Below are 26825 nucleotides of genomic sequence, written 5' to 3'. Positions count from 1 at the left end.
GTTAGGGTTAGGGTTAGGGTTAGGGTTAGGGTTAGGGTTAGGGTTAGGGTTAGGGTTAGGGTTAGGGTTAGGGTTAGGGTTAGGGTTAGGGTTAGGGTTAGGGTTAGGGTTAGGGTTAGGGTTAGGGTTAGGGTTAGGGTTAGGGTTAGGGTTAGGGTTAGGGTTAGGGTTAGGGTTAGGGTTAGGGTTAGGGTTAGGGTTAGGGTTAGGGTTAGGGTTAGGGTTAGGGTTAGGGTTAGGGTTAGGGTTAGGGTTAGGGTTAGGGTTAGGGTTAGGGTTAGGGTTAGGGTTAGGGTTAGGGTTAGGGTTAGGGTTAGGGTTAGGGTTAGGGTTAGGGTTAGGGTTAGGGTTAGGGTTAGGGTTAGGGTTAGGGTTAGGGTTAGGGTTAGGGTTAGGGTTAGGGTTAGGGTTAGGGTTAGGGTTAGGGTTAGGGTTAGGGTTAGGGTTAGGGTTAGGGTTAGGGTTAGGGTTAGGGTTAGGGTTAGGGTTAGGGTTAGGGTTAGGGTTAGGGTTAGGGTTAGGGTTAGGGTTAGGGTTAGGGTTAGGGTTAGGGTTAGGGTTAGGGTTAGGGTTAGGGTTAGGGTTAGGGTTAGGGTTAGGGTTAGGGTTAGGGTTAGGGTTAGGGTTAGGGTTAGGGTTAGGGTTAGGGTTAGGGTTAGGGTTAGGGTTAGGGTTAGGGTTAGGGTTAGGGTTAGGGTTAGGGTTAGGGTTAGGGTTAGGGTTAGGGTTAGGGTTAGGGTTAGGGTTAGGGTTAGGGTTAGGGTTAGGGTTAGGGTTAGGGTTAGGGTTAGGGTTAGGGTTAGGGTTAGGGTTAGGGTTAGGGTTAGGGTTAGGGTTAGGGTTAGGGTTAGGGTTAGGGTTAGGGTTAGGGTTAGGGTTAGGGTTAGGGTTAGGGTTAGGGTTAGGGTTAGGGTTAGGGTTAGGGTTAGGGTTAGGGTTAGGGTTAGGGTTAGGGTTAGGGTTAGGGTTAGGGTTAGGGTTAGGGTTAGGGTTAGGGTTAGGGTTAGGGTTAGGGTTAGGGTTAGGGTTAGGGTTAGGGTTAGGGTTAGGGTTAGGGTTAGGGTTAGGGTTAGGGTTAGGGTTAGGGTTAGGGTTAGGGTTAGGGTTAGGGTTAGGGTTAGGGTTAGGGTTAGGGTTAGGGTTAGGGTTAGGGTTAGGGTTAGGGTTAGGGTTAGGGTTAGGGTTAGGGTTAGGGTTAGGGTTAGGGTTAGGGTTAGGGTTAGGGTTAGGGTTAGGGTTAGGGTTAGGGTTAGGGTTAGGGTTAGGGTTAGGGTTAGGGTTAGGGTTAGGGTTAGGGTTAGGGTTAGGGTTAGGGTTAGGGTTAGGGTTAGGGTTAGGGTTAGGGTTAGGGTTAGGGTTAGGGTTAGGGTTAGGGTTAGGGTTAGGGTTAGGGTTAGGGTTAGGGTTAGGGTTAGGGTTAGGGTTAGGGTTAGGGTTAGGGTTAGGGTTAGGGTTAGGGTTAGGGTTAGGGTTAGGGTTAGGGTTAGGGTTAGGGTTAGGGTTAGGGTTAGGGTTAGGGTTAGGGTTAGGGTTAGGGTTAGGGTTAGGGTTAGGGTTAGGGTTAGGGTTAGGGTTAGGGTTAGGGTTAGGGTTAGGGTTAGGGTTAGGGTTAGGGTTAGGGTTAGGGTTAGGGTTAGGGTTAGGGTTAGGGTTAGGGTTAGGGTTAGGGTTAGGGTTAGGGTTAGGGTTAGGGTTAGGGTTAGGGTTAGGGTTAGGGTTAGGGTTAGGGTTAGGGTTAGGGTTAGGGTTAGGGTTAGGGTTAGGGTTAGGGTTAGGGTTAGGGTTAGGGTTAGGGTTAGGGTTAGGGTTAGGGTTAGGGTTAGGGTTAGGGTTAGGGTTAGGGTTAGGGTTAGGGTTAGGGTTAGGGTTAGGGTTAGGGTTAGGGTTAGGGTTAGGGTTAGGGTTAGGGTTAGGGTTAGGGTTAGGGTTAGGGTTAGGGTTAGGGTTAGGGTTAGGGTTAGGGTTAGGGTTAGGGTTAGGGTTAGGGTTAGGGTTAGGGTTAGGGTTAGGGTTAGGGTTAGGGTTAGGGTTAGGGTTAGGGTTAGGGTTAGGGTTAGGGTTAGGGTTAGGGTTAGGGTTAGGGTTAGGGTTAGGGTTAGGGTTAGGGTTAGGGTTAGGGTTAGGGTTAGGGTTAGGGTTAGGGTTAGGGTTAGGGTTAGGGTTAGGGTTAGGGTTAGGGTTAGGGTTAGGGTTAGGGTTAGGGTTAGGGTTAGGGTTAGGGTTAGGGTTAGGGTTAGGGTTAGGGTTAGGGTTAGGGTTAGGGTTAGGGTTAGGGTTAGGGTTAGGGTTAGGGTTAGGGTTAGGGTTAGGGTTAGGGTTAGGGTTAGGGTTAGGGTTAGGGTTAGGGTTAGGGTTAGGGTTAGGGTTAGGGTTAGGGTTAGGGTTAGGGTTAGGGTTAGGGTTAGGGTTAGGGTTAGGGTTAGGGTTAGGGTTAGGGTTAGGGTTAGGGTTAGGGTTAGGGTTAGGGTTAGGGTTAGGGTTAGGGTTAGGGTTAGGGTTAGGGTTAGGGTTAGGGTTAGGGTTAGGGTTAGGGTTAGGGTTAGGGTTAGGGTTAGGGTTAGGGTTAGGGTTAGGGTTAGGGTTAGGGTTAGGGTTAGGGTTAGGGTTAGGGTTAGGGTTAGGGTTAGGGTTAGGGTTAGGGTTAGGGTTAGGGTTAGGGTTAGGGTTAGGGTTAGGGTTAGGGTTAGGGTTAGGGTTAGGGTTAGGGTTAGGGTTAGGGTTAGGGTTAGGGTTAGGGTTAGGGTTAGGGTTAGGGTTAGGGTTAGGGTTAGGGTTAGGGTTAGGGTTAGGGTTAGGGTTAGGGTTAGGGTTAGGGTTAGGGTTAGGGTTAGGGTTAGGGTTAGGGTTAGGGTTAGGGTTAGGGTTAGGGTTAGGGTTAGGGTTAGGGTTAGGGTTAGGGTTAGGGTTAGGGTTAGGGTTAGGGTTAGGGTTAGGGTTAGGGTTAGGGTTAGGGTTAGGGTTAGGGTTAGGGTTAGGGTTAGGGTTAGGGTTAGGGTTAGGGTTAGGGTTAGGGTTAGGGTTAGGGTTAGGGTTAGGGTTAGGGTTAGGGTTAGGGTTAGGGTTAGGGTTAGGGTTAGGGTTAGGGTTAGGGTTAGGGTTAGGGTTAGGGTTAGGGTTAGGGTTAGGGTTAGGGTTAGGGTTAGGGTTAGGGTTAGGGTTAGGGTTAGGGTTAGGGTTAGGGTTAGGGTTAGGGTTAGGGTTAGGGTTAGGGTTAGGGTTAGGGTTAGGGTTAGGGTTAGGGTTAGGGTTAGGGTTAGGGTTAGGGTTAGGGTTAGGGTTAGGGTTAGGGTTAGGGTTAGGGTTAGGGTTAGGGTTAGGGTTAGGGTTAGGGTTAGGGTTAGGGTTAGGGTTAGGGTTAGGGTTAGGGTTAGGGTTAGGGTTAGGGTTAGGGTTAGGGTTAGGGTTAGGGTTAGGGTTAGGGTTAGGGTTAGGGTTAGGGTTAGGGTTAGGGTTAGGGTTAGGGTTAGGGTTAGGGTTAGGGTTAGGGTTAGGGTTAGGGTTAGGGTTAGGGTTAGGGTTAGGGTTAGGGTTAGGGTTAGGGTTAGGGTTAGGGTTAGGGTTAGGGTTAGGGTTAGGGTTAGGGTTAGGGTTAGGGTTAGGGTTAGGGTTAGGGTTAGGGTTAGGGTTAGGGTTAGGGTTAGGGTTAGGGTTAGGGTTAGGGTTAGGGTTAGGGTTAGGGTTAGGGTTAGGGTTAGGGTTAGGGTTAGGGTTAGGGTTAGGGTTAGGGTTAGGGTTAGGGTTAGGGTTAGGGTTAGGGTTAGGGTTAGGGTTAGGGTTAGGGTTAGGGTTAGGGTTAGGGTTAGGGTTAGGGTTAGGGTTAGGGTTAGGGTTAGGGTTAGGGTTAGGGTTAGGGTTAGGGTTAGGGTTAGGGTTAGGGTTAGGGTTAGGGTTAGGGTTAGGGTTAGGGTTAGGGTTAGGGTTAGGGTTAGGGTTAGGGTTAGGGTTAGGGTTAGGGTTAGGGTTAGGGTTAGGGTTAGGGTTAGGGTTAGGGTTAGGGTTAGGGTTAGGGTTAGGGTTAGGGTTAGGGTTAGGGTTAGGGTTAGGGTTAGGGTTAGGGTTAGGGTTAGGGTTAGGGTTAGGGTTAGGGTTAGGGTTAGGGTTAGGGTTAGGGTTAGGGTTAGGGTTAGGGTTAGGGTTAGGGTTAGGGTTAGGGTTAGGGTTAGGGTTAGGGTTAGGGTTAGGGTTAGGGTTAGGGTTAGGGTTAGGGTTAGGGTTAGGGTTAGGGTTAGGGTTAGGGTTAGGGTTAGGGTTAGGGTTAGGGTTAGGGTTAGGGTTAGGGTTAGGGTTAGGGTTAGGGTTAGGGTTAGGGTTAGGGTTAGGGTTAGGGTTAGGGTTAGGGTTAGGGTTAGGGTTAGGGTTAGGGTTAGGGTTAGGGTTAGGGTTAGGGTTAGGGTTAGGGTTAGGGTTAGGGTTAGGGTTAGGGTTAGGGTTAGGGTTAGGGTTAGGGTTAGGGTTAGGGTTAGGGTTAGGGTTAGGGTTAGGGTTAGGGTTAGGGTTAGGGTTAGGGTTAGGGTTAGGGTTAGGGTTAGGGTTAGGGTTAGGGTTAGGGTTAGGGTTAGGGTTAGGGTTAGGGTTAGGGTTAGGGTTAGGGTTAGGGTTAGGGTTAGGGTTAGGGTTAGGGTTAGGGTTAGGGTTAGGGTTAGGGTTAGGGTTAGGGTTAGGGTTAGGGTTAGGGTTAGGGTTAGGGTTAGGGTTAGGGTTAGGGTTAGGGTTAGGGTTAGGGTTAGGGTTAGGGTTAGGGTTAGGGTTAGGGTTAGGGTTAGGGTTAGGGTTAGGGTTAGGGTTAGGGTTAGGGTTAGGGTTAGGGTTAGGGTTAGGGTTAGGGTTAGGGTTAGGGTTAGGGTTAGGGTTAGGGTTAGGGTTAGGGTTAGGGTTAGGGTTAGGGTTAGGGTTAGGGTTAGGGTTAGGGTTAGGGTTAGGGTTAGGGTTAGGGTTAGGGTTAGGGTTAGGGTTAGGGTTAGGGTTAGGGTTAGGGTTAGGGTTAGGGTTAGGGTTAGGGTTAGGGTTAGGGTTAGGGTTAGGGTTAGGGTTAGGGTTAGGGTTAGGGTTAGGGTTAGGGTTAGGGTTAGGGTTAGGGTTAGGGTTAGGGTTAGGGTTAGGGTTAGGGTTAGGGTTAGGGTTAGGGTTAGGGTTAGGGTTAGGGTTAGGGTTAGGGTTAGGGTTAGGGTTAGGGTTAGGGTTAGGGTTAGGGTTAGGGTTAGGGTTAGGGTTAGGGTTAGGGTTAGGGTTAGGGTTAGGGTTAGGGTTAGGGTTAGGGTTAGGGTTAGGGTTAGGGTTAGGGTTAGGGTTAGGGTTAGGGTTAGGGTTAGGGTTAGGGTTAGGGTTAGGGTTAGGGTTAGGGTTAGGGTTAGGGTTAGGGTTAGGGTTAGGGTTAGGGTTAGGGTTAGGGTTAGGGTTAGGGTTAGGGTTAGGGTTAGGGTTAGGGTTAGGGTTAGGGTTAGGGTTAGGGTTAGGGTTAGGGTTAGGGTTAGGGTTAGGGTTAGGGTTAGGGTTAGGGTTAGGGTTAGGGTTAGGGTTAGGGTTAGGGTTAGGGTTAGGGTTAGGGTTAGGGTTAGGGTTAGGGTTAGGGTTAGGGTTAGGGTTAGGGTTAGGGTTAGGGTTAGGGTTAGGGTTAGGGTTAGGGTTAGGGTTAGGGTTAGGGTTAGGGTTAGGGTTAGGGTTAGGGTTAGGGTTAGGGTTAGGGTTAGGGTTAGGGTTAGGGTTAGGGTTAGGGTTAGGGTTAGGGTTAGGGTTAGGGTTAGGGTTAGGGTTAGGGTTAGGGTTAGGGTTAGGGTTAGGGTTAGGGTTAGGGTTAGGGTTAGGGTTAGGGTTAGGGTTAGGGTTAGGGTTAGGGTTAGGGTTAGGGTTAGGGTTAGGGTTAGGGTTAGGGTTAGGGTTAGGGTTAGGGTTAGGGTTAGGGTTAGGGTTAGGGTTAGGGTTAGGGTTAGGGTTAGGGTTAGGGTTAGGGTTAGGGTTAGGGTTAGGGTTAGGGTTAGGGTTAGGGTTAGGGTTAGGGTTAGGGTTAGGGTTAGGGTTAGGGTTAGGGTTAGGGTTAGGGTTAGGGTTAGGGTTAGGGTTAGGGTTAGGGTTAGGGTTAGGGTTAGGGTTAGGGTTAGGGTTAGGGTTAGGGTTAGGGTTAGGGTTAGGGTTAGGGTTAGGGTTAGGGTTAGGGTTAGGGTTAGGGTTAGGGTTAGGGTTAGGGTTAGGGTTAGGGTTAGGGTTAGGGTTAGGGTTAGGGTTAGGGTTAGGGTTAGGGTTAGGGTTAGGGTTAGGGTTAGGGTTAGGGTTAGGGTTAGGGTTAGGGTTAGGGTTAGGGTTAGGGTTAGGGTTAGGGTTAGGGTTAGGGTTAGGGTTAGGGTTAGGGTTAGGGTTAGGGTTAGGGTTAGGGTTAGGGTTAGGGTTAGGGTTAGGGTTAGGGTTAGGGTTAGGGTTAGGGTTAGGGTTAGGGTTAGGGTTAGGGTTAGGGTTAGGGTTAGGGTTAGGGTTAGGGTTAGGGTTAGGGTTAGGGTTAGGGTTAGGGTTAGGGTTAGGGTTAGGGTTAGGGTTAGGGTTAGGGTTAGGGTTAGGGTTAGGGTTAGGGTTAGGGTTAGGGTTAGGGTTAGGGTTAGGGTTAGGGTTAGGGTTAGGGTTAGGGTTAGGGTTAGGGTTAGGGTTAGGGTTAGGGTTAGGGTTAGGGTTAGGGTTAGGGTTAGGGTTAGGGTTAGGGTTAGGGTTAGGGTTAGGGTTAGGGTTAGGGTTAGGGTTAGGGTTAGGGTTAGGGTTAGGGTTAGGGTTAGGGTTAGGGTTAGGGTTAGGGTTAGGGTTAGGGTTAGGGTTAGGGTTAGGGTTAGGGTTAGGGTTAGGGTTAGGGTTAGGGTTAGGGTTAGGGTTAGGGTTAGGGTTAGGGTTAGGGTTAGGGTTAGGGTTAGGGTTAGGGTTAGGGTTAGGGTTAGGGTTAGGGTTAGGGTTAGGGTTAGGGTTAGGGTTAGGGTTAGGGTTAGGGTTAGGGTTAGGGTTAGGGTTAGGGTTAGGGTTAGGGTTAGGGTTAGGGTTAGGGTTAGGGTTAGGGTTAGGGTTAGGGTTAGGGTTAGGGTTAGGGTTAGGGTTAGGGTTAGGGTTAGGGTTAGGGTTAGGGTTAGGGTTAGGGTTAGGGTTAGGGTTAGGGTTAGGGTTAGGGTTAGGGTTAGGGTTAGGGTTAGGGTTAGGGTTAGGGTTAGGGTTAGGGTTAGGGTTAGGGTTAGGGTTAGGGTTAGGGTTAGGGTTAGGGTTAGGGTTAGGGTTAGGGTTAGGGTTAGGGTTAGGGTTAGGGTTAGGGTTAGGGTTAGGGTTAGGGTTAGGGTTAGGGTTAGGGTTAGGGTTAGGGTTAGGGTTAGGGTTAGGGTTAGGGTTAGGGTTAGGGTTAGGGTTAGGGTTAGGGTTAGGGTTAGGGTTAGGGTTAGGGTTAGGGTTAGGGTTAGGGTTAGGGTTAGGGTTAGGGTTAGGGTTAGGGTTAGGGTTAGGGTTAGGGTTAGGGTTAGGGTTAGGGTTAGGGTTAGGGTTAGGGTTAGGGTTAGGGTTAGGGTTAGGGTTAGGGTTAGGGTTAGGGTTAGGGTTAGGGTTAGGGTTAGGGTTAGGGTTAGGGTTAGGGTTAGGGTTAGGGTTAGGGTTAGGGTTAGGGTTAGGGTTAGGGTTAGGGTTAGGGTTAGGGTTAGGGTTAGGGTTAGGGTTAGGGTTAGGGTTAGGGTTAGGGTTAGGGTTAGGGTTAGGGTTAGGGTTAGGGTTAGGGTTAGGGTTAGGGTTAGGGTTAGGGTTAGGGTTAGGGTTAGGGTTAGGGTTAGGGTTAGGGTTAGGGTTAGGGTTAGGGTTAGGGTTAGGGTTAGGGTTAGGGTTAGGGTTAGGGTTAGGGTTAGGGTTAGGGTTAGGGTTAGGGTTAGGGTTAGGGTTAGGGTTAGGGTTAGGGTTAGGGTTAGGGTTAGGGTTAGGGTTAGGGTTAGGGTTAGGGTTAGGGTTAGGGTTAGGGTTAGGGTTAGGGTTAGGGTTAGGGTTAGGGTTAGGGTTAGGGTTAGGGTTAGGGTTAGGGTTAGGGTTAGGGTTAGGGTTAGGGTTAGGGTTAGGGTTAGGGTTAGGGTTAGGGTTAGGGTTAGGGTTAGGGTTAGGGTTAGGGTTAGGGTTAGGGTTAGGGTTAGGGTTAGGGTTAGGGTTAGGGTTAGGGTTAGGGTTAGGGTTAGGGTTAGGGTTAGGGTTAGGGTTAGGGTTAGGGTTAGGGTTAGGGTTAGGGTTAGGGTTAGGGTTAGGGTTAGGGTTAGGGTTAGGGTTAGGGTTAGGGTTAGGGTTAGGGTTAGGGTTAGGGTTAGGGTTAGGGTTAGGGTTAGGGTTAGGGTTAGGGTTAGGGTTAGGGTTAGGGTTAGGGTTAGGGTTAGGGTTAGGGTTAGGGTTAGGGTTAGGGTTAGGGTTAGGGTTAGGGTTAGGGTTAGGGTTAGGGTTAGGGTTAGGGTTAGGGTTAGGGTTAGGGTTAGGGTTAGGGTTAGGGTTAGGGTTAGGGTTAGGGTTAGGGTTAGGGTTAGGGTTAGGGTTAGGGTTAGGGTTAGGGTTAGGGTTAGGGTTAGGGTTAGGGTTAGGGTTAGGGTTAGGGTTAGGGTTAGGGTTAGGGTTAGGGTTAGGGTTAGGGTTAGGGTTAGGGTTAGGGTTAGGGTTAGGGTTAGGGTTAGGGTTAGGGTTAGGGTTAGGGTTAGGGTTAGGGTTAGGGTTAGGGTTAGGGTTAGGGTTAGGGTTAGGGTTAGGGTTAGGGTTAGGGTTAGGGTTAGGGTTAGGGTTAGGGTTAGGGTTAGGGTTAGGGTTAGGGTTAGGGTTAGGGTTAGGGTTAGGGTTAGGGTTAGGGTTAGGGTTAGGGTTAGGGTTAGGGTTAGGGTTAGGGTTAGGGTTAGGGTTAGGGTTAGGGTTAGGGTTAGGGTTAGGGTTAGGGTTAGGGTTAGGGTTAGGGTTAGGGTTAGGGTTAGGGTTAGGGTTAGGGTTAGGGTTAGGGTTAGGGTTAGGGTTAGGGTTAGGGTTAGGGTTAGGGTTAGGGTTAGGGTTAGGGTTAGGGTTAGGGTTAGGGTTAGGGTTAGGGTTAGGGTTAGGGTTAGGGTTAGGGTTAGGGTTAGGGTTAGGGTTAGGGTTAGGGTTAGGGTTAGGGTTAGGGTTAGGGTTAGGGTTAGGGTTAGGGTTAGGGTTAGGGTTAGGGTTAGGGTTAGGGTTAGGGTTAGGGTTAGGGTTAGGGTTAGGGTTAGGGTTAGGGTTAGGGTTAGGGTTAGGGTTAGGGTTAGGGTTAGGGTTAGGGTTAGGGTTAGGGTTAGGGTTAGGGTTAGGGTTAGGGTTAGGGTTAGGGTTAGGGTTAGGGTTAGGGTTAGGGTTAGGGTTAGGGTTAGGGTTAGGGTTAGGGTTAGGGTTAGGGTTAGGGTTAGGGTTAGGGTTAGGGTTAGGGTTAGGGTTAGGGTTAGGGTTAGGGTTAGGGTTAGGGTTAGGGTTAGGGTTAGGGTTAGGGTTAGGGTTAGGGTTAGGGTTAGGGTTAGGGTTAGGGTTAGGGTTAGGGTTAGGGTTAGGGTTAGGGTTAGGGTTAGGGTTAGGGTTAGGGTTAGGGTTAGGGTTAGGGTTAGGGTTAGGGTTAGGGTTAGGGTTAGGGTTAGGGTTAGGGTTAGGGTTAGGGTTAGGGTTAGGGTTAGGGTTAGGGTTAGGGTTAGGGTTAGGGTTAGGGTTAGGGTTAGGGTTAGGGTTAGGGTTAGGGTTAGGGTTAGGGTTAGGGTTAGGGTTAGGGTTAGGGTTAGGGTTAGGGTTAGGGTTAGGGTTAGGGTTAGGGTTAGGGTTAGGGTTAGGGTTAGGGTTAGGGTTAGGGTTAGGGTTAGGGTTAGGGTTAGGGTTAGGGTTAGGGTTAGGGTTAGGGTTAGGGTTAGGGTTAGGGTTAGGGTTAGGGTTAGGGTTAGGGTTAGGGTTAGGGTTAGGGTTAGGGTTAGGGTTAGGGTTAGGGTTAGGGTTAGGGTTAGGGTTAGGGTTAGGGTTAGGGTTAGGGTTAGGGTTAGGGTTAGGGTTAGGGTTAGGGTTAGGGTTAGGGTTAGGGTTAGGGTTAGGGTTAGGGTTAGGGTTAGGGTTAGGGTTAGGGTTAGGGTTAGGGTTAGGGTTAGGGTTAGGGTTAGGGTTAGGGTTAGGGTTAGGGTTAGGGTTAGGGTTAGGGTTAGGGTTAGGGTTAGGGTTAGGGTTAGGGTTAGGGTTAGGGTTAGGGTTAGGGTTAGGGTTAGGGTTAGGGTTAGGGTTAGGGTTAGGGTTAGGGTTAGGGTTAGGGTTAGGGTTAGGGTTAGGGTTAGGGTTAGGGTTAGGGTTAGGGTTAGGGTTAGGGTTAGGGTTAGGGTTAGGGTTAGGGTTAGGGTTAGGGTTAGGGTTAGGGTTAGGGTTAGGGTTAGGGTTAGGGTTAGGGTTAGGGTTAGGGTTAGGGTTAGGGTTAGGGTTAGGGTTAGGGTTAGGGTTAGGGTTAGGGTTAGGGTTAGGGTTAGGGTTAGGGTTAGGGTTAGGGTTAGGGTTAGGGTTAGGGTTAGGGTTAGGGTTAGGGTTAGGGTTAGGGTTAGGGTTAGGGTTAGGGTTAGGGTTAGGGTTAGGGTTAGGGTTAGGGTTAGGGTTAGGGTTAGGGTTAGGGTTAGGGTTAGGGTTAGGGTTAGGGTTAGGGTTAGGGTTAGGGTTAGGGTTAGGGTTAGGGTTAGGGTTAGGGTTAGGGTTAGGGTTAGGGTTAGGGTTAGGGTTAGGGTTAGGGTTAGGGTTAGGGTTAGGGTTAGGGTTAGGGTTAGGGTTAGGGTTAGGGTTAGGGTTAGGGTTAGGGTTAGGGTTAGGGTTAGGGTTAGGGTTAGGGTTAGGGTTAGGGTTAGGGTTAGGGTTAGGGTTAGGGTTAGGGTTAGGGTTAGGGTTAGGGTTAGGGTTAGGGTTAGGGTTAGGGTTAGGGTTAGGGTTAGGGTTAGGGTTAGGGTTAGGGTTAGGGTTAGGGTTAGGGTTAGGGTTAGGGTTAGGGTTAGGGTTAGGGTTAGGGTTAGGGTTAGGGTTAGGGTTAGGGTTAGGGTTAGGGTTAGGGTTAGGGTTAGGGTTAGGGTTAGGGTTAGGGTTAGGGTTAGGGTTAGGGTTAGGGTTAGGGTTAGGGTTAGGGTTAGGGTTAGGGTTAGGGTTAGGGTTAGGGTTAGGGTTAGGGTTAGGGTTAGGGTTAGGGTTAGGGTTAGGGTTAGGGTTAGGGTTAGGGTTAGGGTTAGGGTTAGGGTTAGGGTTAGGGTTAGGGTTAGGGTTAGGGTTAGGGTTAGGGTTAGGGTTAGGGTTAGGGTTAGGGTTAGGGTTAGGGTTAGGGTTAGGGTTAGGGTTAGGGTTAGGGTTAGGGTTAGGGTTAGGGTTAGGGTTAGGGTTAGGGTTAGGGTTAGGGTTAGGGTTAGGGTTAGGGTTAGGGTTAGGGTTAGGGTTAGGGTTAGGGTTAGGGTTAGGGTTAGGGTTAGGGTTAGGGTTAGGGTTAGGGTTAGGGTTAGGGTTAGGGTTAGGGTTAGGGTTAGGGTTAGGGTTAGGGTTAGGGTTAGGGTTAGGGTTAGGGTTAGGGTTAGGGTTAGGGTTAGGGTTAGGGTTAGGGTTAGGGTTAGGGTTAGGGTTAGGGTTAGGGTTAGGGTTAGGGTTAGGGTTAGGGTTAGGGTTAGGGTTAGGGTTAGGGTTAGGGTTAGGGTTAGGGTTAGGGTTAGGGTTAGGGTTAGGGTTAGGGTTAGGGTTAGGGTTAGGGTTAGGGTTAGGGTTAGGGTTAGGGTTAGGGTTAGGGTTAGGGTTAGGGTTAGGGTTAGGGTTAGGGTTAGGGTTAGGGTTAGGGTTAGGGTTAGGGTTAGGGTTAGGGTTAGGGTTAGGGTTAGGGTTAGGGTTAGGGTTAGGGTTAGGGTTAGGGTTAGGGTTAGGGTTAGGGTTAGGGTTAGGGTTAGGGTTAGGGTTAGGGTTAGGGTTAGGGTTAGGGTTAGGGTTAGGGTTAGGGTTAGGGTTAGGGTTAGGGTTAGGGTTAGGGTTAGGGTTAGGGTTAGGGTTAGGGTTAGGGTTAGGGTTAGGGTTAGGGTTAGGGTTAGGGTTAGGGTTAGGGTTAGGGTTAGGGTTAGGGTTAGGGTTAGGGTTAGGGTTAGGGTTAGGGTTAGGGTTAGGGTTAGGGTTAGGGTTAGGGTTAGGGTTAGGGTTAGGGTTAGGGTTAGGGTTAGGGTTAGGGTTAGGGTTAGGGTTAGGGTTAGGGTTAGGGTTAGGGTTAGGGTTAGGGTTAGGGTTAGGGTTAGGGTTAGGGTTAGGGTTAGGGTTAGGGTTAGGGTTAGGGTTAGGGTTAGGGTTAGGGTTAGGGTTAGGGTTAGGGTTAGGGTTAGGGTTAGGGTTAGGGTTAGGGTTAGGGTTAGGGTTAGGGTTAGGGTTAGGGTTAGGGTTAGGGTTAGGGTTAGGGTTAGGGTTAGGGTTAGGGTTAGGGTTAGGGTTAGGGTTAGGGTTAGGGTTAGGGTTAGGGTTAGGGTTAGGGTTAGGGTTAGGGTTAGGGTTAGGGTTAGGGTTAGGGTTAGGGTTAGGGTTAGGGTTAGGGTTAGGGTTAGGGTTAGGGTTAGGGTTAGGGTTAGGGTTAGGGTTAGGGTTAGGGTTAGGGTTAGGGTTAGGGTTAGGGTTAGGGTTAGGGTTAGGGTTAGGGTTAGGGTTAGGGTTAGGGTTAGGGTTAGGGTTAGGGTTAGGGTTAGGGTTAGGGTTAGGGTTAGGGTTAGGGTTAGGGTTAGGGTTAGGGTTAGGGTTAGGGTTAGGGTTAGGGTTAGGGTTAGGGTTAGGGTTAGGGTTAGGGTTAGGGTTAGGGTTAGGGTTAGGGTTAGGGTTAGGGTTAGGGTTAGGGTTAGGGTTAGGGTTAGGGTTAGGGTTAGGGTTAGGGTTAGGGTTAGGGTTAGGGTTAGGGTTAGGGTTAGGGTTAGGGTTAGGGTTAGGGTTAGGGTTAGGGTTAGGGTTAGGGTTAGGGTTAGGGTTAGGGTTAGGGTTAGGGTTAGGGTTAGGGTTAGGGTTAGGGTTAGGGTTAGGGTTAGGGTTAGGGTTAGGGTTAGGGTTAGGGTTAGGGTTAGGGTTAGGGTTAGGGTTAGGGTTAGGGTTAGGGTTAGGGTTAGGGTTAGGGTTAGGGTTAGGGTTAGGGTTAGGGTTAGGGTTAGGGTTAGGGTTAGGGTTAGGGTTAGGGTTAGGGTTAGGGTTAGGGTTAGGGTTAGGGTTAGGGTTAGGGTTAGGGTTAGGGTTAGGGTTAGGGTTAGGGTTAGGGTTAGGGTTAGGGTTAGGGTTAGGGTTAGGGTTAGGGTTAGGGTTAGGGTTAGGGTTAGGGTTAGGGTTAGGGTTAGGGTTAGGGTTAGGGTTAGGGTTAGGGTTAGGGTTAGGGTTAGGGTTAGGGTTAGGGTTAGGGTTAGGGTTAGGGTTAGGGTTAGGGTTAGGGTTAGGGTTAGGGTTAGGGTTAGGGTTAGGGTTAGGGTTAGGGTTAGGGTTAGGGTTAGGGTTAGGGTTAGGGTTAGGGTTAGGGTTAGGGTTAGGGTTAGGGTTAGGGTTAGGGTTAGGGTTAGGGTTAGGGTTAGGGTTAGGGTTAGGGTTAGGGTTAGGGTTAGGGTTAGGGTTAGGGTTAGGGTTAGGGTTAGGGTTAGGGTTAGGGTTAGGGTTAGGGTTAGGGTTAGGGTTAGGGTTAGGGTTAGGGTTAGGGTTAGGGTTAGGGTTAGGGTTAGGGTTAGGGTTAGGGTTAGGGTTAGGGTTAGGGTTAGGGTTAGGGTTAGGGTTAGGGTTAGGGTTAGGGTTAGGGTTAGGGTTAGGGTTAGGGTTAGGGTTAGGGTTAGGGTTAGGGTTAGGGTTAGGGTTAGGGTTAGGGTTAGGGTTAGGGTTAGGGTTAGGGTTAGGGTTAGGGTTAGGGTTAGGGTTAGGGTTAGGGTTAGGGTTAGGGTTAGGGTTAGGGTTAGGGTTAGGGTTAGGGTTAGGGTTAGGGTTAGGGTTAGGGTTAGGGTTAGGGTTAGGGTTAGGGTTAGGGTTAGGGTTAGGGTTAGGGTTAGGGTTAGGGTTAGGGTTAGGGTTAGGGTTAGGGTTAGGGTTAGGGTTAGGGTTAGGGTTAGGGTTAGGGTTAGGGTTAGGGTTAGGGTTAGGGTTAGGGTTAGGGTTAGGGTTAGGGTTAGGGTTAGGGTTAGGGTTAGGGTTAGGGTTAGGGTTAGGGTTAGGGTTAGGGTTAGGGTTAGGGTTAGGGTTAGGGTTAGGGTTAGGGTTAGGGTTAGGGTTAGGGTTAGGGTTAGGGTTAGGGTTAGGGTTAGGGTTAGGGTTAGGGTTAGGGTTAGGGTTAGGGTTAGGGTTAGGGTTAGGGTTAGGGTTAGGGTTAGGGTTAGGGTTAGGGTTAGGGTTAGGGTTAGGGTTAGGGTTAGGGTTAGGGTTAGGGTTAGGGTTAGGGTTAGGGTTAGGGTTAGGGTTAGGGTTAGGGTTAGGGTTAGGGTTAGGGTTAGGGTTAGGGTTAGGGTTAGGGTTAGGGTTAGGGTTAGGGTTAGGGTTAGGGTTAGGGTTAGGGTTAGGGTTAGGGTTAGGGTTAGGGTTAGGGTTAGGGTTAGGGTTAGGGTTAGGGTTAGGGTTAGGGTTAGGGTTAGGGTTAGGGTTAGGGTTAGGGTTAGGGTTAGGGTTAGGGTTAGGGTTAGGGTTAGGGTTAGGGTTAGGGTTAGGGTTAGGGTTAGGGTTAGGGTTAGGGTTAGGGTTAGGGTTAGGGTTAGGGTTAGGGTTAGGGTTAGGGTTAGGGTTAGGGTTAGGGTTAGGGTTAGGGTTAGGGTTAGGGTTAGGGTTAGGGTTAGGGTTAGGGTTAGGGTTAGGGTTAGGGTTAGGGTTAGGGTTAGGGTTAGGGTTAGGGTTAGGGTTAGGGTTAGGGTTAGGGTTAGGGTTAGGGTTAGGGTTAGGGTTAGGGTTAGGGTTAGGGTTAGGGTTAGGGTTAGGGTTAGGGTTAGGGTTAGGGTTAGGGTTAGGGTTAGGGTTAGGGTTAGGGTTAGGGTTAGGGTTAGGGTTAGGGTTAGGGTTAGGGTTAGGGTTAGGGTTAGGGTTAGGGTTAGGGTTAGGGTTAGGGTTAGGGTTAGGGTTAGGGTTAGGGTTAGGGTTAGGGTTAGGGTTAGGGTTAGGGTTAGGGTTAGGGTTAGGGTTAGGGTTAGGGTTAGGGTTAGGGTTAGGGTTAGGGTTAGGGTTAGGGTTAGGGTTAGGGTTAGGGTTAGGGTTAGGGTTAGGGTTAGGGTTAGGGTTAGGGTTAGGGTTAGGGTTAGGGTTAGGGTTAGGGTTAGGGTTAGGGTTAGGGTTAGGGTTAGGGTTAGGGTTAGGGTTAGGGTTAGGGTTAGGGTTAGGGTTAGGGTTAGGGTTAGGGTTAGGGTTAGGGTTAGGGTTAGGGTTAGGGTTAGGGTTAGGGTTAGGGTTAGGGTTAGGGTTAGGGTTAGGGTTAGGGTTAGGGTTAGGGTTAGGGTTAGGGTTAGGGTTAGGGTTAGGGTTAGGGTTAGGGTTAGGGTTAGGGTTAGGGTTAGGGTTAGGGTTAGGGTTAGGGTTAGGGTTAGGGTTAGGGTTAGGGTTAGGGTTAGGGTTAGGGTTAGGGTTAGGGTTAGGGTTAGGGTTAGGGTTAGGGTTAGGGTTAGGGTTAGGGTTAGGGTTAGGGTTAGGGTTAGGGTTAGGGTTAGGGTTAGGGTTAGGGTTAGGGTTAGGGTTAGGGTTAGGGTTAGGGTTAGGGTTAGGGTTAGGGTTAGGGTTAGGGTTAGGGTTAGGGTTAGGGTTAGGGTTAGGGTTAGGGTTAGGGTTAGGGTTAGGGTTAGGGTTAGGGTTAGGGTTAGGGTTAGGGTTAGGGTTAGGGTTAGGGTTAGGGTTAGGGTTAGGGTTAGGGTTAGGGTTAGGGTTAGGGTTAGGGTTAGGGTTAGGGTTAGGGTTAGGGTTAGGGTTAGGGTTAGGGTTAGGGTTAGGGTTAGGGTTAGGGTTAGGGTTAGGGTTAGGGTTAGGGTTAGGGTTAGGGTTAGGGTTAGGGTTAGGGTTAGGGTTAGGGTTAGGGTTAGGGTTAGGGTTAGGGTTAGGGTTAGGGTTAGGGTTAGGGTTAGGGTTAGGGTTAGGGTTAGGGTTAGGGTTAGGGTTAGGGTTAGGGTTAGGGTTAGGGTTAGGGTTAGGGTTAGGGTTAGGGTTAGGGTTAGGGTTAGGGTTAGGGTTAGGGTTAGGGTTAGGGTTAGGGTTAGGGTTAGGGTTAGGGTTAGGGTTAGGGTTAGGGTTAGGGTTAGGGTTAGGGTTAGGGTTAGGGTTAGGGTTAGGGTTAGGGTTAGGGTTAGGGTTAGGGTTAGGGTTAGGGTTAGGGTTAGGGTTAGGGTTAGGGTTAGGGTTAGGGTTAGGGTTAGGGTTAGGGTTAGGGTTAGGGTTAGGGTTAGGGTTAGGGTTAGGGTTAGGGTTAGGGTTAGGGTTAGGGTTAGGGTTAGGGTTAGGGTTAGGGTTAGGGTTAGGGTTAGGGTTAGGGTTAGGGTTAGGGTTAGGGTTAGGGTTAGGGTTAGGGTTAGGGTTAGGGTTAGGGTTAGGGTTAGGGTTAGGGTTAGGGTTAGGGTTAGGGTTAGGGTTAGGGTTAGGGTTAGGGTTAGGGTTAGGGTTAGGGTTAGGGTTAGGGTTAGGGTTAGGGTTAGGGTTAGGGTTAGGGTTAGGGTTAGGGTTAGGGTTAGGGTTAGGGTTAGGGTTAGGGTTAGGGTTAGGGTTAGGGTTAGGGTTAGGGTTAGGGTTAGGGTTAGGGTTAGGGTTAGGGTTAGGGTTAGGGTTAGGGTTAGGGTTAGGGTTAGGGTTAGGGTTAGGGTTAGGGTTAGGGTTAGGGTTAGGGTTAGGGTTAGGGTTAGGGTTAGGGTTAGGGTTAGGGTTAGGGTTAGGGTTAGGGTTAGGGTTAGGGTTAGGGTTAGGGTTAGGGTTAGGGTTAGGGTTAGGGTTAGGGTTAGGGTTAGGGTTAGGGTTAGGGTTAGGGTTAGGGTTAGGGTTAGGGTTAGGGTTAGGGTTAGGGTTAGGGTTAGGGTTAGGGTTAGGGTTAGGGTTAGGGTTAGGGTTAGGGTTAGGGTTAGGGTTAGGGTTAGGGTTAGGGTTAGGGTTAGGGTTAGGGTTAGGGTTAGGGTTAGGGTTAGGGTTAGGGTTAGGGTTAGGGTTAGGGTTAGGGTTAGGGTTAGGGTTAGGGTTAGGGTTAGGGTTAGGGTTAGGGTTAGGGTTAGGGTTAGGGTTAGGGTTAGGGTTAGGGTTAGGGTTAGGGTTAGGGTTAGGGTTAGGGTTAGGGTTAGGGTTAGGGTTAGGGTTAGGGTTAGGGTTAGGGTTAGGGTTAGGGTTAGGGTTAGGGTTAGGGTTAGGGTTAGGGTTAGGGTTAGGGTTAGGGTTAGGGTTAGGGTTAGGGTTAGGGTTAGGGTTAGGGTTAGGGTTAGGGTTAGGGTTAGGGTTAGGGTTAGGGTTAGGGTTAGGGTTAGGGTTAGGGTTAGGGTTAGGGTTAGGGTTAGGGTTAGGGTTAGGGTTAGGGTTAGGGTTAGGGTTAGGGTTAGGGTTAGGGTTAGGGTTAGGGTTAGGGTTAGGGTTAGGGTTAGGGTTAGGGTTAGGGTTAGGGTTAGGGTTAGGGTTAGGGTTAGGGTTAGGGTTAGGGTTAGGGTTAGGGTTAGGGTTAGGGTTAGGGTTAGGGTTAGGGTTAGGGTTAGGGTTAGGGTTAGGGTTAGGGTTAGGGTTAGGGTTAGGGTTAGGGTTAGGGTTAGGGTTAGGGTTAGGGTTAGGGTTAGGGTTAGGGTTAGGGTTAGGGTTAGGGTTAGGGTTAGGGTTAGGGTTAGGGTTAGGGTTAGGGTTAGGGTTAGGGTTAGGGTTAGGGTTAGGGTTAGGGTTAGGGTTAGGGTTAGGGTTAGGGTTAGGGTTAGGGTTAGGGTTAGGGTTAGGGTTAGGGTTAGGGTTAGGGTTAGGGTTAGGGTTAGGGTTAGGGTTAGGGTTAGGGTTAGGGTTAGGGTTAGGGTTAGGGTTAGGGTTAGGGTTAGGGTTAGGGTTAGGGTTAGGGTTAGGGTTAGGGTTAGGGTTAGGGTTAGGGTTAGGGTTAGGGTTAGGGTTAGGGTTAGGGTTAGGGTTAGGGTTAGGGTTAGGGTTAGGGTTAGGGTTAGGGTTAGGGTTAGGGTTAGGGTTAGGGTTAGGGTTAGGGTTAGGGTTAGGGTTAGGGTTAGGGTTAGGGTTAGGGTTAGGGTTAGGGTTAGGGTTAGGGTTAGGGTTAGGGTTAGGGTTAGGGTTAGGGTTAGGGTTAGGGTTAGGGTTAGGGTTAGGGTTAGGGTTAGGGTTAGGGTTAGGGTTAGGGTTAGGGTTAGGGTTAGGGTTAGGGTTAGGGTTAGGGTTAGGGTTAGGGTTAGGGTTAGGGTTAGGGTTAGGGTTAGGGTTAGGGTTAGGGTTAGGGTTAGGGTTAGGGTTAGGGTTAGGGTTAGGGTTAGGGTTAGGGTTAGGGTTAGGGTTAGGGTTAGGGTTAGGGTTAGGGTTAGGGTTAGGGTTAGGGTTAGGGTTAGGGTTAGGGTTAGGGTTAGGGTTAGGGTTAGGGTTAGGGTTAGGGTTAGGGTTAGGGTTAGGGTTAGGGTTAGGGTTAGGGTTAGGGTTAGGGTTAGGGTTAGGGTTAGGGTTAGGGTTAGGGTTAGGGTTAGGGTTAGGGTTAGGGTTAGGGTTAGGGTTAGGGTTAGGGTTAGGGTTAGGGTTAGGGTTAGGGTTAGGGTTAGGGTTAGGGTTAGGGTTAGGGTTAGGGTTAGGGTTAGGGTTAGGGTTAGGGTTAGGGTTAGGGTTAGGGTTAGGGTTAGGGTTAGGGTTAGGGTTAGGGTTAGGGTTAGGGTTAGGGTTAGGGTTAGGGTTAGGGTTAGGGTTAGGGTTAGGGTTAGGGTTAGGGTTAGGGTTAGGGTTAGGGTTAGGGTTAGGGTTAGGGTTAGGGTTAGGGTTAGGGTTAGGGTTAGGGTTAGGGTTAGGGTTAGGGTTAGGGTTAGGGTTAGGGTTAGGGTTAGGGTTAGGGTTAGGGTTAGGGTTAGGGTTAGGGTTAGGGTTAGGGTTAGGGTTAGGGTTAGGGTTAGGGTTAGGGTTAGGGTTAGGGTTAGGGTTAGGGTTAGGGTTAGGGTTAGGGTTAGGGTTAGGGTTAGGGTTAGGGTTAGGGTTAGGGTTAGGGTTAGGGTTAGGGTTAGGGTTAGGGTTAGGGTTAGGGTTAGGGTTAGGGTTAGGGTTAGGGTTAGGGTTAGGGTTAGGGTTAGGGTTAGGGTTAGGGTTAGGGTTAGGGTTAGGGTTAGGGTTAGGGTTAGGGTTAGGGTTAGGGTTAGGGTTAGGGTTAGGGTTAGGGTTAGGGTTAGGGTTAGGGTTAGGGTTAGGGTTAGGGTTAGGGTTAGGGTTAGGGTTAGGGTTAGGGTTAGGGTTAGGGTTAGGGTTAGGGTTAGGGTTAGGGTTAGGGTTAGGGTTAGGGTTAGGGTTAGGGTTAGGGTTAGGGTTAGGGTTAGGGTTAGGGTTAGGGTTAGGGTTAGGGTTAGGGTTAGGGTTAGGGTTAGGGTTAGGGTTAGGGTTAGGGTTAGGGTTAGGGTTAGGGTTAGGGTTAGGGTTAGGGTTAGGGTTAGGGTTAGGGTTAGGGTTAGGGTTAGGGTTAGGGTTAGGGTTAGGGTTAGGGTTAGGGTTAGGGTTAGGGTTAGGGTTAGGGTTAGGGTTAGGGTTAGGGTTAGGGTTAGGGTTAGGGTTAGGGTTAGGGTTAGGGTTAGGGTTAGGGTTAGGGTTAGGGTTAGGGTTAGGGTTAGGGTTAGGGTTAGGGTTAGGGTTAGGGTTAGGGTTAGGGTTAGGGTTAGGGTTAGGGTTAGGGTTAGGGTTAGGGTTAGGGTTAGGGTTAGGGTTAGGGTTAGGGTTAGGGTTAGGGTTAGGGTTAGGGTTAGGGTTAGGGTTAGGGTTAGGGTTAGGGTTAGGGTTAGGGTTAGGGTTAGGGTTAGGGTTAGGGTTAGGGTTAGGGTTAGGGTTAGGGTTAGGGTTAGGGTTAGGGTTAGGGTTAGGGTTAGGGTTAGGGTTAGGGTTAGGGTTAGGGTTAGGGTTAGGGTTAGGGTTAGGGTTAGGGTTAGGGTTAGGGTTAGGGTTAGGGTTAGGGTTAGGGTTAGGGTTAGGGTTAGGGTTAGGGTTAGGGTTAGGGTTAGGGTTAGGGTTAGGGTTAGGGTTAGGGTTAGGGTTAGGGTTAGGGTTAGGGTTAGGGTTAGGGTTAGGGTTAGGGTTAGGGTTAGGGTTAGGGTTAGGGTTAGGGTTAGGGTTAGGGTTAGGGTTAGGGTTAGGGTTAGGGTTAGGGTTAGGGTTAGGGTTAGGGTTAGGGTTAGGGTTAGGGTTAGGGTTAGGGTTAGGGTTAGGGTTAGGGTTAGGGTTAGGGTTAGGGTTAGGGTTAGGGTTAGGGTTAGGGTTAGGGTTAGGGTTAGGGTTAGGGTTAGGGTTAGGGTTAGGGTTAGGGTTAGGGTTAGGGTTAGGGTTAGGGTTAGGGTTAGGGTTAGGGTTAGGGTTAGGGTTAGGGTTAGGGTTAGGGTTAGGGTTAGGGTTAGGGTTAGGGTTAGGGTTAGGGTTAGGGTTAGGGTTAGGGTTAGGGTTAGGGTTAGGGTTAGGGTTAGGGTTAGGGTTAGGGTTAGGGTTAGGGTTAGGGTTAGGGTTAGGGTTAGGGTTAGGGTTAGGGTTAGGGTTAGGGTTAGGGTTAGGGTTAGGGTTAGGGTTAGGGTTAGGGTTAGGGTTAGGGTTAGGGTTAGGGTTAGGGTTAGGGTTAGGGTTAGGGTTAGGGTTAGGGTTAGGGTTAGGGTTAGGGTTAGGGTTAGGGTTAGGGTTAGGGTTAGGGTTAGGGTTAGGGTTAGGGTTAGGGTTAGGGTTAGGGTTAGGGTTAGGGTTAGGGTTAGGGTTAGGGTTAGGGTTAGGGTTAGGGTTAGGGTTAGGGTTAGGGTTAGGGTTAGGGTTAGGGTTAGGGTTAGGGTTAGGGTTAGGGTTAGGGTTAGGGTTAGGGTTAGGGTTAGGGTTAGGGTTAGGGTTAGGGTTAGGGTTAGGGTTAGGGTTAGGGTTAGGGTTAGGGTTAGGGTTAGGGTTAGGGTTAGGGTTAGGGTTAGGGTTAGGGTTAGGGTTAGGGTTAGGGTTAGGGTTAGGGTTAGGGTTAGGGTTAGGGTTAGGGTTAGGGTTAGGGTTAGGGTTAGGGTTAGGGTTAGGGTTAGGGTTAGGGTTAGGGTTAGGGTTAGGGTTAGGGTTAGGGTTAGGGTTAGGGTTAGGGTTAGGGTTAGGGTTAGGGTTAGGGTTAGGGTTAGGGTTAGGGTTAGGGTTAGGGTTAGGGTTAGGGTTAGGGTTAGGGTTAGGGTTAGGGTTAGGGTTAGGGTTAGGGTTAGGGTTAGGGTTAGGGTTAGGGTTAGGGTTAGGGTTAGGGTTAGGGTTAGGGTTAGGGTTAGGGTTAGGGTTAGGGTTAGGGTTAGGGTTAGGGTTAGGGTTAGGGTTAGGGTTAGGGTTAGGGTTAGGGTTAGGGTTAGGGTTAGGGTTAGGGTTAGGGTTAGGGTTAGGGTTAGGGTTAGGGTTAGGGTTAGGGTTAGGGTTAGGGTTAGGGTTAGGGTTAGGGTTAGGGTTAGGGTTAGGGTTAGGGTTAGGGTTAGGGTTAGGGTTAGGGTTAGGGTTAGGGTTAGGGTTAGGGTTAGGGTTAGGGTTAGGGTTAGGGTTAGGGTTAGGGTTAGGGTTAGGGTTAGGGTTAGGGTTAGGGTTAGGGTTAGGGTTAGGGTTAGGGTTAGGGTTAGGGTTAGGGTTAGGGTTAGGGTTAGGGTTAGGGTTAGGGTTAGGGTTAGGGTTAGGGTTAGGGTTAGGGTTAGGGTTAGGGTTAGGGTTAGGGTTAGGGTTAGGGTTAGGGTTAGGGTTAGGGTTAGGGTTAGGGTTAGGGTTAGGGTTAGGGTTAGGGTTAGGGTTAGGGTTAGGGTTAGGGTTAGGGTTAGGGTTAGGGTTAGGGTTAGGGTTAGGGTTAGGGTTAGGGTTAGGGTTAGGGTTAGGGTTAGGGTTAGGGTTAGGGTTAGGGTTAGGGTTAGGGTTAGGGTTAGGGTTAGGGTTAGGGTTAGGGTTAGGGTTAGGGTTAGGGTTAGGGTTAGGGTTAGGGTTAGGGTTAGGGTTAGGGTTAGGGTTAGGGTTAGGGTTAGGGTTAGGGTTAGGGTTAGGGTTAGGGTTAGGGTTAGGGTTAGGGTTAGGGTTAGGGTTAGGGTTAGGGTTAGGGTTAGGGTTAGGGTTAGGGTTAGGGTTAGGGTTAGGGTTAGGGTTAGGGTTAGGGTTAGGGTTAGGGTTAGGGTTAGGGTTAGGGTTAGGGTTAGGGTTAGGGTTAGGGTTAGGGTTAGGGTTAGGGTTAGGGTTAGGGTTAGGGTTAGGGTTAGGGTTAGGGTTAGGGTTAGGGTTAGGGTTAGGGTTAGGGTTAGGGTTAGGGTTAGGGTTAGGGTTAGGGTTAGGGTTAGGGTTAGGGTTAGGGTTAGGGTTAGGGTTAGGGTTAGGGTTAGGGTTAGGGTTAGGGTTAGGGTTAGGGTTAGGGTTAGGGTTAGGGTTAGGGTTAGGGTTAGGGTTAGGGTTAGGGTTAGGGTTAGGGTTAGGGTTAGGGTTAGGGTTAGGGTTAGGGTTAGGGTTAGGGTTAGGGTTAGGGTTAGGGTTAGGGTTAGGGTTAGGGTTAGGGTTAGGGTTAGGGTTAGGGTTAGGGTTAGGGTTAGGGTTAGGGTTAGGGTTAGGGTTAGGGTTAGGGTTAGGGTTAGGGTTAGGGTTAGGGTTAGGGTTAGGGTTAGGGTTAGGGTTAGGGTTAGGGTTAGGGTTAGGGTTAGGGTTAGGGTTAGGGTTAGGGTTAGGGTTAGGGTTAGGGTTAGGGTTAGGGTTAGGGTTAGGGTTAGGGTTAGGGTTAGGGTTAGGGTTAGGGTTAGGGTTAGGGTTAGGGTTAGGGTTAGGGTTAGGGTTAGGGTTAGGGTTAGGGTTAGGGTTAGGGTTAGGGTTAGGGTTAGGGTTAGGGTTAGGGTTAGGGTTAGGGTTAGGGTTAGGGTTAGGGTTAGGGTTAGGGTTAGGGTTAGGGTTAGGGTTAGGGTTAGGGTTAGGGTTAGGGTTAGGGTTAGGGTTAGGGTTAGGGTTAGGGTTAGGGTTAGGGTTAGGGTTAGGGTTAGGGTTAGGGTTAGGGTTAGGGTTAGGGTTAGGGTTAGGGTTAGGGTTAGGGTTAGGGTTAGGGTTAGGGTTAGGGTTAGGGTTAGGGTTAGGGTTAGGGTTAGGGTTAGGGTTAGGGTTAGGGTTAGGGTTAGGGTTAGGGTTAGGGTTAGGGTTAGGGTTAGGGTTAGGGTTAGGGTTAGGGTTAGGGTTAGGGTTAGGGTTAGGGTTAGGGTTAGGGTTAGGGTTAGGGTTAGGGTTAGGGTTAGGGTTAGGGTTAGGGTTAGGGTTAGGGTTAGGGTTAGGGTTAGGGTTAGGGTTAGGGTTAGGGTTAGGGTTAGGGTTAGGGTTAGGGTTAGGGTTAGGGTTAGGGTTAGGGTTAGGGTTAGGGTTAGGGTTAGGGTTAGGGTTAGGGTTAGGGTTAGGGTTAGGGTTAGGGTTAGGGTTAGGGTTAGGGTTAGGGTTAGGGTTAGGGTTAGGGTTAGGGTTAGGGTTAGGGTTAGGGTTAGGGTTAGGGTTAGGGTTAGGGTTAGGGTTAGGGTTAGGGTTAGGGTTAGGGTTAGGGTTAGGGTTAGGGTTAGGGTTAGGGTTAGGGTTAGGGTTAGGGTTAGGGTTAGGGTTAGGGTTAGGGTTAGGGTTAGGGTTAGGGTTAGGGTTAGGGTTAGGGTTAGGGTTAGGGTTAGGGTTAGGGTTAGGGTTAGGGTTAGGGTTAGGGTTAGGGTTAGGGTTAGGGTTAGGGTTAGGGTTAGGGTTAGGGTTAGGGTTAGGGTTAGGGTTAGGGTTAGGGTTAGGGTTAGGGTTAGGGTTAGGGTTAGGGTTAGGGTTAGGGTTAGGGTTAGGGTTAGGGTTAGGGTTAGGGTTAGGGTTAGGGTTAGGGTTAGGGTTAGGGTTAGGGTTAGGGTTAGGGTTAGGGTTAGGGTTAGGGTTAGGGTTAGGGTTAGGGTTAGGGTTAGGGTTAGGGTTAGGGTTAGGGTTAGGGTTAGGGTTAGGGTTAGGGTTAGGGTTAGGGTTAGGGTTAGGGTTAGGGTTAGGGTTAGGGTTAGGGTTAGGGTTAGGGTTAGGGTTAGGGTTAGGGTTAGGGTTAGGGTTAGGGTTAGGGTTAGGGTTAGGGTTAGGGTTAGGGTTAGGGTTAGGGTTAGGGTTAGGGTTAGGGTTAGGGTTAGGGTTAGGGTTAGGGTTAGGGTTAGGGTTAGGGTAGGGTTAGGGTTAGGGTTAGGGTTAGGGTTAGGGTTAGGGTTAGGGTTAGGGTTAGGGTTAGGGTTAGGGTTAGGGTTAGGGTTAGGGTTAGGGTTAGGGTTAGGGTTAGGGTTAGGGTTAGGGTTAGGGTTAGGGTTAGGGTTAGGGTTAGGGTTAGGGTTAGGGTTAGGGTTAGGGTTAGGGTTAGGGTTTAGGGTTAGGGTTAGGGTTAGGGTTAGGGTTAGGGTTAGGGTTAGGGTTAGGGTTAGGGTTAGGGTAGGGTTAGGGTTAGGGTTAGGGTTAGGGTTAGGGTTAGGGTTAGGGTTAGGGGTTAGGGTTAGGGTTAGGGTTAGGGTTAGGGTTAGGGTTAGGGTTAGGGTTAGGGTTAGGGTTAGGGTTAGGGTTAGGGTTAGGGTTAGGGTTAGGGTTAGGGTTAGGGTTAGGGTTAGGGTTAGGGTTAGGGTTAGGGTTAGGGTTAGGGTTAGGGTTAGGGTTAGGGGTTAGGGTTAGGGTTAGGGTTAGGGTTAGGGTTAGGGTTAGGGTTAGGGTTAGGGTTAGGGTTAGGGTTAGGGTTAGGGTTAGGGTTAGGGTTAGGGTTAGGGTTAGGGTTAGGGTTAGGGTTAGGGTTAGGGTTAGGGTTAGGGTTAGGGTTAGGGTTAGGGTTAGGGTTAGGGTTAGGGTTAGGGTTAGGGTTAGGGTTAGGGTTAGGGTTAGGGTTAGGGTTAGGGTTAGGGTTAGGGTTAGGGTTAGGGTTAGGGTTAGGGTTAGGGTTAGGGTTAGGGTTAGGGTTAGGGTTAGGGTTAGGGTTAGGGTTAGGGTTAGGGTTAGGGTTAGGGTTAGGGTTAGGGTTAGGGTTAGGGTTAGGGTTAGGGTTAGGGTTAGGGTTAGGGTTAGGGTTAGGGTTAGGGTTAGGGTTAGGGTTAGGGTTAGGGTTAGGGTTAGGGTTAGGGTTAGGGTTAGGGTTAGGGTTAGGGTTAGGGTTAGGGTTAGGGTTAGGGTTAGGGTTAGGGTTAGGGTTAGGGTTAGGGTTAGGGTTAGGGTTAGGGTTAGGGTTAGGGTTTAGGGTTAGGGTTAGGGTTAGGGTTAGGGTTAGGGTTAGGGTTAGGGTTAGGGTTAGGGTTAGGGTTAGGGTTAGGGTTAGGGTTAGGGTTAGGGTTAGGGTTAGGGTTAGGGTTAGGGTTAGGGTTAGGGTTAGGGTTAGGGTTAGGGTTAGGGTTAGGGTTAGGGTTAGGGTTAGGGTTAGGGTTAGGGTTAGGGTTAGGGTTAGGGTTAGGGTTAGGGTTAGGGTTAGGGTTAGGGTTAGGGTTAGGGTTAGGGTTAGGGTTAGGGTTAGGGTTAGGGTTAGGGTTAGGGTTAGGGTTAGGGTTAGGGTTAGGGTTAGGGTTAGGGTTAGGGTTAGGGTTAGGGTTAGGGTTAGGGTTAGGGTTAGGGTTAGGGTTAGGGTTAGGGTTAGGGTTAGGGTTAGGGTTAGGGTTGGTAGGGTTAGGGTTAGGGTTAGGGTTAGGGTTAGGGTTAGGGTTAGGGTTAGGGTTAGGGTTAGGGTTAGGGTTAGGGTTAGGGTTAGGGTTAGGGTTAGGGTTAGGGTTAGGGTTAGGGTTAGGGTTAGGGTTAGGGTTAGGGTTAGGGTTAGGGTTAGGGTTAGGGTTAGGGTTAGGGTTAGGGTTAGGGTTAGGGTTAGGGTTAGGGTTAGGGTTAGGGTTAGGGTTAGGGTTAGGGTTAGGGTTAGGGTTAGGGTTAGGGTTAGGGTTAGGGTTAGGGTTAGGGTTAGGGTTAGGGTTAGGGTTAGGGTTAGGGTTAGGGTTAGGGTTAGGGTTAGGGTTAGGGTTAGGGTTAGGGTTAGGGTTAGGGTTAGGGTTAGGGTTAGGGTTAGGGTTAGGGTTAGGGTTAGGGTTAGGGTTAGGGTTAGGGTTAGGGTTAGGGTTAGGGTTAGGGTTAGGGTTAGGGTTAGGGTTAGGGTTAGGGTTAGGGTTAGGGTTAGGGTTAGGGTTAGGGTTAGGGTTAGGGTTAGGGTTAGGGTTAGGGTTAGGGTTAGGGTTAGGGTTAGGGTTAGGGTTAGGGTTAGGGTTAGGGTTAGGGTTAGGGTTAGGGTTAGGGTTAGGGTTAGGGTTAGGGTTAGGGTTAGGGTTAGGGTTAGGGTTAGGGTTAGGGTTAGGGTTAGGGTTAGGGTTAGGGTTAGGGTTAGGGTTAGGGTTAGGGTTAGGGTTAGGGTTAGGGTTAGGGTTAGGGTTAGGGTTAGGGTTAGGGTTAGGGTTAGGGTTAGGGTTAGGGTTAGGGTTAGGGTTAGGGTTAGGGTTAGGGTTAGGGTTAGGGTTAGGGTTAGGGTTAGGGTTAGGGTTAGGGTTAGGGTTAGGGTTAGGGTTAGGGTTAGGGTTAGGGTTAGGGTTAGGGTTAGGGTTAGGGTTAGGGTTAGGGTTAGGGTTAGGGTTAGGGTTAGGGTTAGGGTTAGGGTTAGGGTTAGGGTTAGGGTTAGGGTTAGGGTTAGGGTTAGGGTTAGGGTTAGGGTTAGGGTTAGGGTTAGGGTTAGGGTTAGGGTTAGGGTTAGGGTTAGGGTTAGGGTTAGGGTTAGGGTTAGGGTTAGGGTTAGGGTTAGGGTTAGGGTTAGG

Source organism: Indicator indicator, chromosome 4 (genome assembly GCF_027791375.1).
Source record: "Indicator indicator isolate 239-I01 chromosome 4, UM_Iind_1.1, whole genome shotgun sequence".
Taxonomy (NCBI): domain Eukaryota; kingdom Metazoa; phylum Chordata; class Aves; order Piciformes; family Indicatoridae; genus Indicator; species Indicator indicator.
This window is presented reverse-complemented; position numbering follows the sequence as displayed.